At 45.7% G+C, this 11,753-nt stretch overlaps 1 long non-coding RNA gene across 1 annotated transcript; it reads left to right on the forward strand.

Annotated features, from left to right (window-relative positions):
- Positions 1-1,320: 1,320 nt before the first annotated feature.
- On the forward strand, positions 1,321-11,001 carry LOC142140430 (uncharacterized). The gene is made up of 3 exons (XR_012688474.1): positions 1,321-1,567; positions 9,547-10,683; positions 10,787-11,001. It is a non-coding gene; the product is annotated as an uncharacterized LOC142140430 (long non-coding RNA).
- The last annotated feature ends 752 nt before the right edge of the window (positions 11,002-11,753 follow it).

An 11,753-nucleotide genomic window follows, 5' to 3' on the forward strand; every position in this document is an offset into this window, starting at 1 on the left:
ATGTTCTGATTCCCTTCAATCTACCAGACAAAGAGATGATTCCTGAAGATTTCATTCACTGTGCTGCTTGCCAAGGCTTGATTGAATGCAAATACCTGTGGCAACACATGCAGAGATCTAAACTAAACCAAAGGGGTAACAAAACAAAGCCTGTCATAAATAGAGTCCAGTCTCTGTGCTTTTATTCAGCTTGTTCCACCTGACATCAATGGTGGCTTTTGTAAGTTCTTAAATAACTTGACGCAAGATTAAATTTTAATCAAAGTCAACAATTACAGATGTATCCTGCAGATTGGGCAGCATCTCTTCAAACTTTCTGCATGTAGTAGTTGCGGTATACCTGGTAGCTGGCTATGACAATGAAACCGGTACATTGAAGACATCCTTGCTGGCAATGAAGTTCAGGCATGGCTTGCAAAAGATTTCAAACATTATGGAATTCCAAGCAATGATGGAAGGCTGCACTGCTGTGGTTGAAAATGTATGCAAATTCAGGAAGATCTATGAGGCAGGATGGAACAAGTTGATCTCATCGGCTGCCTTGAAAACTCTTAAGGAGTTGAACTGGATTGTGCCTCAGCTTTTACCTATCACTGAAAATGTGAAAAAGATACACTTGTATCTCACGGAGAAACAACAAGTGTACCAAAGTAATTCATCCACCGAGCATTCGCTTAAGTGAGCATTGAATAAGGTCACCTTTAACAGGGTGATCTTTGCAAGACATCAAAGAAGGGAAGTTTCCAAGATGCAAGTTGACTAGCTTCTCTTCAAGACATATTTCTGTTCTCCATGAAGATATTGTATTAGTGCTTTTCGAACTTGGTAAGAAGCTTTGCCAGCACTTCACACTAATTGAAATCTGGGGGAAACGAGGGAGAAAGGTTCCAACCTGCTGTCAGTAGCAATGCAAGGCGCAATGGAACTTCTTGCAGAGAAGTGTAAAGTATGTGGAGTGGCTTTCCAAAATGACTATAAGTTTGCCAGATCAGCTGCCTTGCCACAATTTAGAGGCTCTGATTGCATACAACTGTTTGCCCAAAAATGTGGTGCTAAAAATACCCAAATGCTGTCTTCCACAAAGCTTCAAACAATATTGCCACTCTTTCAAATGGCTCTCGAGAGTGGTAGACTGGCTGAGTTCGAAGTCAAGAATTTGTAAGAGATGGACATCACATTATTATTATTATTATTATTATTATTATCATCATAGATTTGTAAGGCGCCACAGTGCTCCGCAGTGCCGTAAAGTAGTGAAAGCAGTACATACATAAAACAGGGACATACAAGGTAAACAAAATAAATTAAGGCATGAAAACAAAGGGTATGAAGGACACTGCTCATTAGCAAGCTTATATTCTAAATAGAAGAAGGCACAGCTGAAACAAAAGGAGCTAGTGTGGCTTCGAGTGGAGATTGGGATAGTTGTGAGAGTGCATTAGTGTGGATAGTGTTATCGAGGATAAGGTCACCTCTAAAAAAGAGATAGGTTTTCAAAGAGCTTCTAAAGATTTGAAGGCTGTGGAAAGCTTGTAGGCAGTAGTGAGAGGTGGTTATCAGAGACAAGGTGTCACGGGCACTAGGAGTCTTTACCCAGGGATCACCAGGTGATAGGCTTACCAGAGCAGTATAGGTGGTAATATGGTACTCTGGTAGCAGGGTGATCACGGAACAGGAAATAGCAGATGATGAGATGCTCAGGAAAGTCTATGACTAGCAGCAGTGGCAATATGGAGGTAGTAATACACGAGGAACTGTATGGACAAAGGACACGTGAAGGTAGTCAGTGGTCTGCGGTAGCAAGTTGTACCACTGCTATAGTGAGGAGGAATGTCCAACAGAAACGAGGAGGTGATGAGAGTCAGCGGTCTGCGGATAGCAAGTTGTACCGCTGTCTGAGTGAAGGAATGGAATCCAAGTGGAGGTATCCGGGGAGTCAGTGGTCTGCGTTAGCAAGTTGTACCACTGCTATGTGAGAGGATACTGGAGCAGGTGAAACTGGAAACAGGGGTCAGTGGTCTGCCACTAGCAAGTTGTACCACTGAATATATATGTGAGGAGGTGCACGGGGAGAGACTGCAACACAATATATACACGGGCACCTTGACTTTGATCCACAGTAATATGCACAATATAAATGTATAAATGACTGAACAACACTGCCAATATAGAAAGTCTCTTGAAGTAATCCAGCATGAGATAACACAGTCAATGATGGCAATAGACTCAGCGGATAGTACACTCCAGAGGAGAACCAACACAGTCCAGCAAGGTATGCAATACACAGCACAGTCAATGGGAAGTATGCATACCGTGGTTCAGGAGAAGGCAGTCAGACAGAAGTGCAGAGATACCTGAACGGCAGGAGGCCGGCAGGATGCAAAGTCCCTGGATGGGTGAAGCGGTGGTCTAGCAGGTGCAGCGCACAGGTAGGTAGACCAGCAGGGAACCCAGGAAGGCGTGGAGAGCGGATCAGCAGTAGATGGATGCGTAGCGCTGAGAAGTAACAGCAGCGGGTCTCTGCGGGAACACGGAGGTAGCCAATAGCAACCAGCAGGTGCAGTAACGATGGGACACCAGAGCAGAGTTGAACTGGAACAGTTGATCACGGAGAGTAGCGGGTAGCAATAGTGGCAGGTTGAAGACTGTAGTGCACGGAGGCAGCGGATAGGAATCAGCTAGCAGTCACGATGATGAAACACAGACGAGTTGCAAGTTGAAGACTGTAGTGCACGGAGGCAGCGGATAGAAATCAGCCAGCAGTCACGATGATGAAACACAGACGAGTTGCAGGTTGAAGACTGTAGTGCACGGAGGCAGCGGATAGAAATCAGCCAAACAGTCACGATGATGAAACACAGACGAGTTGCAGGTTGAAGCCTGTAGTGCACGGAGGCAGCGGATAGGAATCAGCTGGCAGTCACAATCATGAACAGATGAGTGGATGTGAATGAAAGACTGTAGTGCACGGAGGCAGCGGATAGGCATCAGCTAACAGTCCCAATGATACAAGGTAGAGTTGAAGTGGTTAGAAGACTGTAGTGCACGGAGGCAGCGGATAGGAATCAGCTCACAGTCACGATGATACAGTAGATGGTAGAAGTGGTATGGGAACCACAGTAGTAGAAGTGGTTTGGAAACCACAGAGGTAGAAGTGGTTTGGAAACCACAGGAATCAGCTGGGCTGAATAAACGAGGAAACACAGGAACACCTTCAGAGACTCATGGGGAATGAGACTCCAAGATCAGGCCATGTGGTGATGACCACAGGTGCTTAATATAGGGAGGTTGCCTGATCTGCCAATTAAGTTAAAGGAACATACACTGGAGGTATAGAAAGGGCTGCGCATGCGCAGTCCCTCAGGATGGAGGACGGCCACGGTTCCTAAATGTCCGGGAAGAAGCACTCACAGTCCGGTGAGTGACAGTACCCCCCCTTTTAAAGGTGGGCACAGAACGCCTGGAACCGGGCTTGTCCGGATTTTTGGAATAAAACTTCTTCAGAAGGGCAGGAGCATTAAGATCTTCAGCTTTGATCCATGAACGCTCTTCAGGACCAAAGCCCTTCCAATGAACGAGGAAACGGAGGACTCCTCGCGAAATTTTTGCATCCAATACCTCAGTAATCTCGAAATCCTCCTCCTGATGAACTTGAACTGGCTGCGGTGCTGAGGGAGGAGTCGAGAAACGGTTGATGATGAGAGGTTTGAGCAAGGACACATGGAAGGCATTGGAAATCCGAAGATTCTTAGGAAGAAGAAGTTTAACACATACTGGATTGATAACTTGAATGATCCTATATGGACCAATAAAACGAGGGGCGAATTTCATAGATGGAACCTTCAAACGAATATTTTTGGTAGATAACCAGACACGATCTCCAATTTTTAGTGGTGGAATAGCCCGCCTCTTCTTATCTGCGAAAGACTTATATTTATTAGATGTCTTCTTTAAACAGGTTTTGACCTGAGACCAGATATTTTTGAAGGTTTGACAAGCAGTCTCCACAGCAGGAACTTGGGTGGGCGGGAGGGCAGGAAATTCCGGAAAAGACGGATGGTGACCGTAGACCACAAAGAATGGAGTTTTGGATGATGACTCATGGTACATGTTGTTATGGGCGAATTCAGCCCAAGGGAGCAATTCTACCCAGTTGTCTTGGTTGGCTGAAGAGAACATCCTAATAAAAGTCTCAAGATCTTGATTGACTCGTTCCGTTTGTCCGTTAGATTGCGGATGGTAAGACGATGAGAGTGCTAATCGTATGCCCAAGGTTTTACAAAGGGCCCGCCAGAATCTGGAAACGAATTGTACTCCTCTATCCGACACAATCTCAGACGGACATCCATGGATGCGGAAGATTTCTTTAATGAAATGTTCAGCCAGAGTAGACGAGGAAGGTAAACCGGACAGAGGGACGAAATGGGCCATCTTCGAAAATCTGTCTACCACTACCCAAATAGTATTGTGATTCTTACTTGGTGGCAAATCAGTAACGAAATCCATACTAATATGGGTCCAAGGCTTGGACGGAATGGGTAGTGGTCGCAGCAACCCTGCTGGAGTTCTGCGGGAGGATTTGAACTGAGAACATAAATCACAGGAAGCAATAAACTCTTTGACGTCTCTCCTCATTGAAGGCCACCAGTAACTACGAGAGAGAATCTCAAAGGTCTTGTGTTCACCGGCGTGTCCAGAAAAACGAGAGGCATGGAACCACGAAAGGATTTTCCTCCTCAGAGTAGGAGGCACAAGGGTCTTCCCAAATGGTAGCATTTTGGTGGATGAAGCAGCCAGAGAAATACATTTGGGGTTTAGAATAGCATGGTTGGGAACCTCTTCTACATCAGAGGACGTCACAAAAGCTCGAGATAGAGCGTCAGCTTTCTTGTTCTTAGCGGCTGGTTTGAAGGTTATAATTAATTCAAAACGGGAAAAGAAAAGAGACCATCTTGCTTGACGAGGGTTCAAGCATTGAGCAGATTGCAAATATGACAAGTTCTTATGATCCGTGAAGATCGTCACCGGATGGCGAGCTCCTTCCAACAAGTATCTCCATTCCTCTAATGCAGCTTTGATGGCCAGCAACTCCTTGTCCCCGATAGTATAATTTTTCTCTGCGGGCAGAAGACCCCGAGAGTAGAAGGCACAAGGATGTAATTTTTGTTGCTCCGAGCGTTGGGAGAGAATAGCTCCTAAGCCCACATTAGAGGCATCTACTTCTAGGAAGAAGGGGAGTGTCACATCAGGCTGTCGCAGAATGGGAGCAGACGAGAAGGCCTCTTTGAGGATTTGAAAGGCTTGGAGAGCCTCAGATGACCATTGCTTAGTATTAGCCCCTTTCCGAGTTAGGGCCACAATGGGAGATGCAATGGATGAAAAGTCTTGAATGAAGCGTCTATAGTAATTGGCAAAACCTAAAAAACGCTGGATGGCACGAAGAGTAGTTGGCTGAGGCCAATGTAGTACAGCATTTACTTTGTCTGGATCCATCTTCAGGCCAACTCCGGAAACTATATACCCCAAGAATGGAATCTGGGGTAACTCGAATGAACATTTTTCCAATTTACAGAACAACGAGTTTTTCCGTAGTCTGGAGAGGACCTCTGCCACATGTTGGTGATGAGAAGGCAGGTCCTGTGAGAAGATCAATATGTCGTCTAGGTAGACAACGACACATACATATAATAAGTCCTGAAAGATCTCATTGATGAAACCCTGGAAAACAGCGGGGGCATTACACAGCCCGAAGGGCATTACTAAATATTCGTAATGCCCATCTCTGGTGTTAAACGCGGTCTTCCATTCGTCACCGGAACGGATTCTAATTAAATTGTAGGCACCACGAAGATCCAACTTAGTAAATATCCGAGCTCCCTTGATGCGATCAAATAGCTCAGTGATCAGCGGAATGGGATACCGATTCTTGATAGTAATGGCGTTGAGTCCACGAAAATCTATACAAGGGCGTAATGATCCATCCTTCTTTTTGACGAAGAAGAACCCAGCTCCAGCGGGAGAGGTGGAAGGTCGAATGAACCCACGCTGGAGATTCTCCTGTATGTACTCAGATGTGGCTTGAGTTTCAGGTAACGAGAGAGGATAGACCCGACCCCTGGGAGGAGTCTTGCCAGGTAGAAGGTCGATCGGACAATCCCAAGAACGATGAGGAGGAAGACGTTCAGACTGAGCTTTATCAAACACATCGGTAAATGAAGCATACTGAGGAGGGAGTCCCGGGGAGGAAGATGAGATGGAAGATCGCTGTACTTTAAGAGGAATAACTTGAGAGAGACAACGATGGTGACATTCAGACCCCCAAGACGTAACTTGAGGGGTGCGCCAGTCAATCTGGGGAGAGTGACACTGAAGCCATGGAAGGCCTAAGACAATCGGACTTGTCGTAACTGGAAGAATTAAAAACGAAATTTCTTCATGGTGTAGTACACCAATCTGAAGGGTTACTGGAGACGTACTCTGGGTGATGAGACCATTGATGAGACGTGATCCATCTATAGCCGTCACAGTAATGGGTGTTTTTAAAGTGATCACTGGTAGGGACCATTGATTCACTAGTGATTTGGAAATGAAATTTCCTGCTGCTCCGGAATCAATCAATGCCTGTGACTCAAAGGATTTGGTAGCAAAGGAAATCGTAACATCGAAAGCGCAGACTTTAGATTTCATAGACAATGGAGAGGACTCCAGGGACCCTAACTTCACCTCTCCAGAACTAGTTAGGGCCTGGCATTTCCCGATCTCTTAGGGCAAGAGCTGAGCATATGCGTGGAATCAGCACAATAGATACAGAGTCTATTCTTTACTCTTCGTTTCCTTTCCTCTGAAGATAATTTGGAGCGTCCTATCTCCATGGGAATCACAGATGATGGAGCTGGACGAAATTGAGGGTTTAAACGAAGAGGTGCTTTAACAGCCGTTGTTTTCTCAGACTCTCTTTCACGAAATCTCATATCTACACGATGGCAAAGAGAGATCAAATCTTCTAGTGACGAAGGAAGCTCTTGGGTAGTCAGTGCATCTTTAATTTTATCGGAGAGCCCCTGCCAGAAGGCGGCAACTAATGCTTCAGTGTTCCACTGAAGTTCAGAGGCTAAGATCCTAAATTGAATGACATACTGTCCTACTGTATGGGAGCCTTGTCGCAAACGAAGAATGCTGGAAGCAGCGGAGGTCACACGACCTGGTTCATCGAACACACTTCGGAACGTGGAAATGAATTTGGCACTATCCTGTAGAATTGGATCGTTTCTCTCCCACAGAGGGGAGGCCCAAGCCAGGGCTTGTCCAGAAAACAATGAGATAAGATAGGCCACTCTGGAACGATGGGTAGAAAAATTTTGAGGTTGAAGTTCAAAATGGACTGAACATTGGTTAAGGAAACCTCTACAAGTTTTGGGGTCCCCGTCATATTTTGACGGAGTAGGCAGGTGAAGCGTAGGAGCTGTAGACACCTGGGATGGCACTGGGGAAACGGAGGAAAGCACAGGAGCTTCAATATTAGCTGTAACAGTCTGTCCAGATGTTCCTTGGGAGGTTAATGATTGGTAACATTGAAGTAACAGCTGTTGGCGAGCATCCTGTTGCTCCACACGGCTGACCAGATGCTGCAGCATCTCTTTAGCGGTAGGTTCCGTATCTGGGTCTGTCATGGCCTGATCTTACTGTCACGGGCACTAGGAGTCTTTACCCAGGGATCACCAGGTGATAGGCTTACCAGAGCAGTATAGGTGGTAATATGGTACTCTGGTAGCAGGGTGATCACGGAACAGGAAATAGCAGATGATGAGATGCTCAGGAAAGTCTATGACTAGCAGCAGTGGCAATATGGAGGTAGTAATACACGAGGAACTGTATGGACAAAGGACACGTGAAGGTAGTCAGTGGTCTGCGGTAGCAAGTTGTACCACTGCTATAGTGAGGAGGAATGTCCAACAGAAACGAGGAGGTGATGAGAGTCAGCGGTCTGCGGATAGCAAGTTGTACCGCTGTCTGAGTGAAGGAATGGAATCCAAGTGGAGGTATCCGGGGAGTCAGTGGTCTGCGTTAGCAAGTTGTACCACTGCTATGTGAGAGGATACTGGAGCAGGTGAAACTGGAAACAGGGGTCAGTGGTCTGCCACTAGCAAGTTGTACCACTGAATATATATGTGAGGAGGTGCACGGGGAGAGACTGCAACACAATATATACACGGGCACCTTGACTTTGATCCACAGTAATATGCACAATATAAATGTATAAATGACTGAACAACACTGCCAATATAGAAAGTCTCTTGAAGTAATCCAGCATGAGATAACACAGTCAATGATGGCAATAGACTCAGCGGATAGTACACTCCAGAGGAGAACCAACACAGTCCAGCAAGGTATGCAATACACAGCACAGTCAATGGGAAGTATGCATACCGTGGTTCAGGAGAAGGCAGTCAGACAGAAGTGCAGAGATACCTGAACGGCAGGAGGCCGGCAGGATGCAAAGTCCCTGGATGGGTGAAGCGGTGGTCTAGCAGGTGCAGCGCACAGGTAGGTAGACCAGCAGGGAACCCAGGAAGGCGTGGAGAGCGGATCAGCAGTAGATGGATGCGTAGCGCTGAGAAGTAACAGCAGCGGGTCTCTGCGGGAACACGGAGGTAGCCAATAGCAACCAGCAGGTGCAGTAACGATGGGACACCAGAGCAGAGTTGAACTGGAACAGTTGATCACGGAGAGTAGCGGGTAGCAATAGTGGCAGGTTGAAGACTGTAGTGCACGGAGGCAGCGGATAGGAATCAGCTAGCAGTCACGATGATGAAACACAGACGAGTTGCAAGTTGAAGACTGTAGTGCACGGAGGCAGCGGATAGAAATCAGCCAGCAGTCACGATGATGAAACACAGACGAGTTGCAGGTTGAAGACTGTAGTGCACGGAGGCAGCGGATAGAAATCAGCCAAACAGTCACGATGATGAAACACAGACGAGTTGCAGGTTGAAGCCTGTAGTGCACGGAGGCAGCGGATAGGAATCAGCTGGCAGTCACAATCATGAACAGATGAGTGGATGTGAATGAAAGACTGTAGTGCACGGAGGCAGCGGATAGGCATCAGCTAACAGTCCCAATGATACAAGGTAGAGTTGAAGTGGTTAGAAGACTGTAGTGCACGGAGGCAGCGGATAGGAATCAGCTCACAGTCACGATGATACAGTAGATGGTAGAAGTGGTATGGGAACCACAGTAGTAGAAGTGGTTTGGAAACCACAGAGGTAGAAGTGGTTTGGAAACCACAGGAATCAGCTGGGCTGAATAAACGAGGAAACACAGGAACACCTTCAGAGACTCATGGGGAATGAGACTCCAAGATCAGGCCATGTGGTGATGACCACAGGTGCTTAATATAGGGAGGTTGCCTGATCTGCCAATTAAGTTAAAGGAACATACACTGGAGGTATAGAAAGGGCTGCGCATGCGCAGTCCCTCAGGATGGAGGACGGCCACGGTTCCTAAATGTCCGGGAAGAAGCACTCACAGTCCGGTGAGTGACACAAGGCAAGGCAAAGGTCAGAGGTAGATCTAAGAGGGCAGGAGGGAGAGCATTTTGATATGAAATTTGAGATGTATGCAGGGGTAGTGTTGTTGAGGGCTTTGTAGGTAAGGGTCAGTAATTTGTATTTGATTCTAGAGGACACAGGGAGCCAGTGTAGAGATTTGCAAAGTGGTGCAGCAGATGTGGAGTGGTGAGAGAGGAAGATCAGTCTTGCAGCAGCATTTAGGATGGATTGAAGTGTGGATATATGGGTGTCAGGAATACCAGATAGCAGGAGGTTGCAATAGTGAAGACGGGAGATGATGAGAGAATGGATAAGAGTTTTGGTAGAATGTTGTGTAAGTTAAGGGCGTGTTCTGGCAGTGTTTTTAAGGTGGAGTCAACAGGACTGGGAGAGAGTCTGGATGTGAGGCATAAAGCAGAGGGCGGAGTCAAGTGTGACACTAAGGAAGCGGGCTTAGGAGACTGAGGAAATTATGGTGTTATTGACAGTGAGGGAGATTTTAGAGCATGTGGTGACTGCCAGGAGGGAACATAATAAGCTCTGTTTTGGACATGTTGAGCTAGGTAGCGTTGGGACATCCATGTGGAGATAGCAGAAAGACGGTTACACTAGATAGTACAGAAGGACAGAGGTCAGGGGAATAGATATAGATTTAGGTATCATCAGCGTAGAGGTGGTATTGGAGGCCAAATGTGCGAATTGGTACCCCAAGAGAAGAGGTGTACAGTGAATAAAAGAAAAAGGGCCAAGAACAGAGCCTTGTGTAACCTCAACAGATAGTGGGAGTGGAGGGGAGGATGTGCCAGAGGTAGAAACACTAAAGGATCAGTTTGATAGGTAGGAAGTGAACAGTAAAGAACTGTTTCACAAAGGCCAATAGAGTGGAAGGTGTGTAGGAGAAGAGGGTGATCAACAGTATCAAAAGCAGCAGAGAGGCCAGGAGAATGAGTATGGACATTGATCCAAATGATAAGTTGGAAATCTTGTATGTGATGTATGTTTTTTTATTTATACCTCGTTCATTTACACATCTGTTTCTTCTTAGAACCGGCCCAGCTTCAGAGTGACAGGTTGAATAATGAGCAATCCTCTGTAACAGTGAGACAAGTGGTCATGCATTCAGGAGACAGTGCAGGTACCCGGCAACACAGGACTAATGCCCAGCCAAGGCTTCCACAAGTCGATGTAGCACATGGTTTTGTTATGCAAAAGCATGATGCATTTTCTGTTTTTTGCAGGTTCATAATGGATAACTCTAATTCCTTTCATGTTGTAAAGAAGTGTGGAGAAAAAGCTGGAACAGAGAGGAGATCCAACTGTGGAGAAGCACATTATCAAGTTTATCCAAACTTGCCAGGTGATTGCAAAGCATGATTGCGTCGCATACATCATGGCTGAATCATCAGCACTGAAAGATCGAAACTGGTTAGCTGTAAATTTCTACATAAAGAATTGTACATCAACTGTAAAGAGAAATAAAGTTTGTTGAAACAATACACAGTGGTTGACCATGACTGTAACCTGCACGGCTAGGTGTTTGTGTATGCAGGTGTGTGGATGTCCTCAGACCCGAAAAATAATTAAACCTTTCCCGCCATGCAGTCTGTGTCAATACTTTGATCAAAGTCAAACAGAACATCTCAAGTGATAACTCTGGTAACAAACGGCTCCTACACATACCCATTGTCCTGTTGACATGGCATTAGGAAAGGGATGTCCCTAGCTGTCATGTTCCATACAGGGGACCTCACAATGCAATAAAAATAAGTATGTGTGTTTAGGTTGGAGGGAATGCTGTTCTCTGTATGATAAACCAGGAAAAGTAAATGGAGGAGTTCTCCTATTTTTGGCAATGGAAATTTATGAGGACAAGAATTTATTGTTTATATGCCAAGGTACATTTACTTGTGGGGAGAATGGAGTAATTGCAATAGGATTTCTTGGCATAAATCAGTTTCTTTAAAAATATGCAGGGGAACCTATTGTTGGTGTCAGGTCTTCCATAACCATTATATAGCTTATTTTAGAGAACCAAGATTTCATTGAGGGTGGACTTTTTCAGAATGCATTAAATGATAGTTAATAAACCAGCTGAAAATAGTTTGGGATATTTGTACCAGAAGAGTATGAACAAAACCTAACCGAACCATTTAGACATCTTAAATCTGTTGCATCAACCAAACCATTTAAAAGTTGGTTGGTCTT

This window comes from Mixophyes fleayi, chromosome 2 (genome assembly GCF_038048845.1).
Source record: "Mixophyes fleayi isolate aMixFle1 chromosome 2, aMixFle1.hap1, whole genome shotgun sequence".
NCBI lineage: Eukaryota > Metazoa > Chordata > Amphibia > Anura > Limnodynastidae > Mixophyes > Mixophyes fleayi.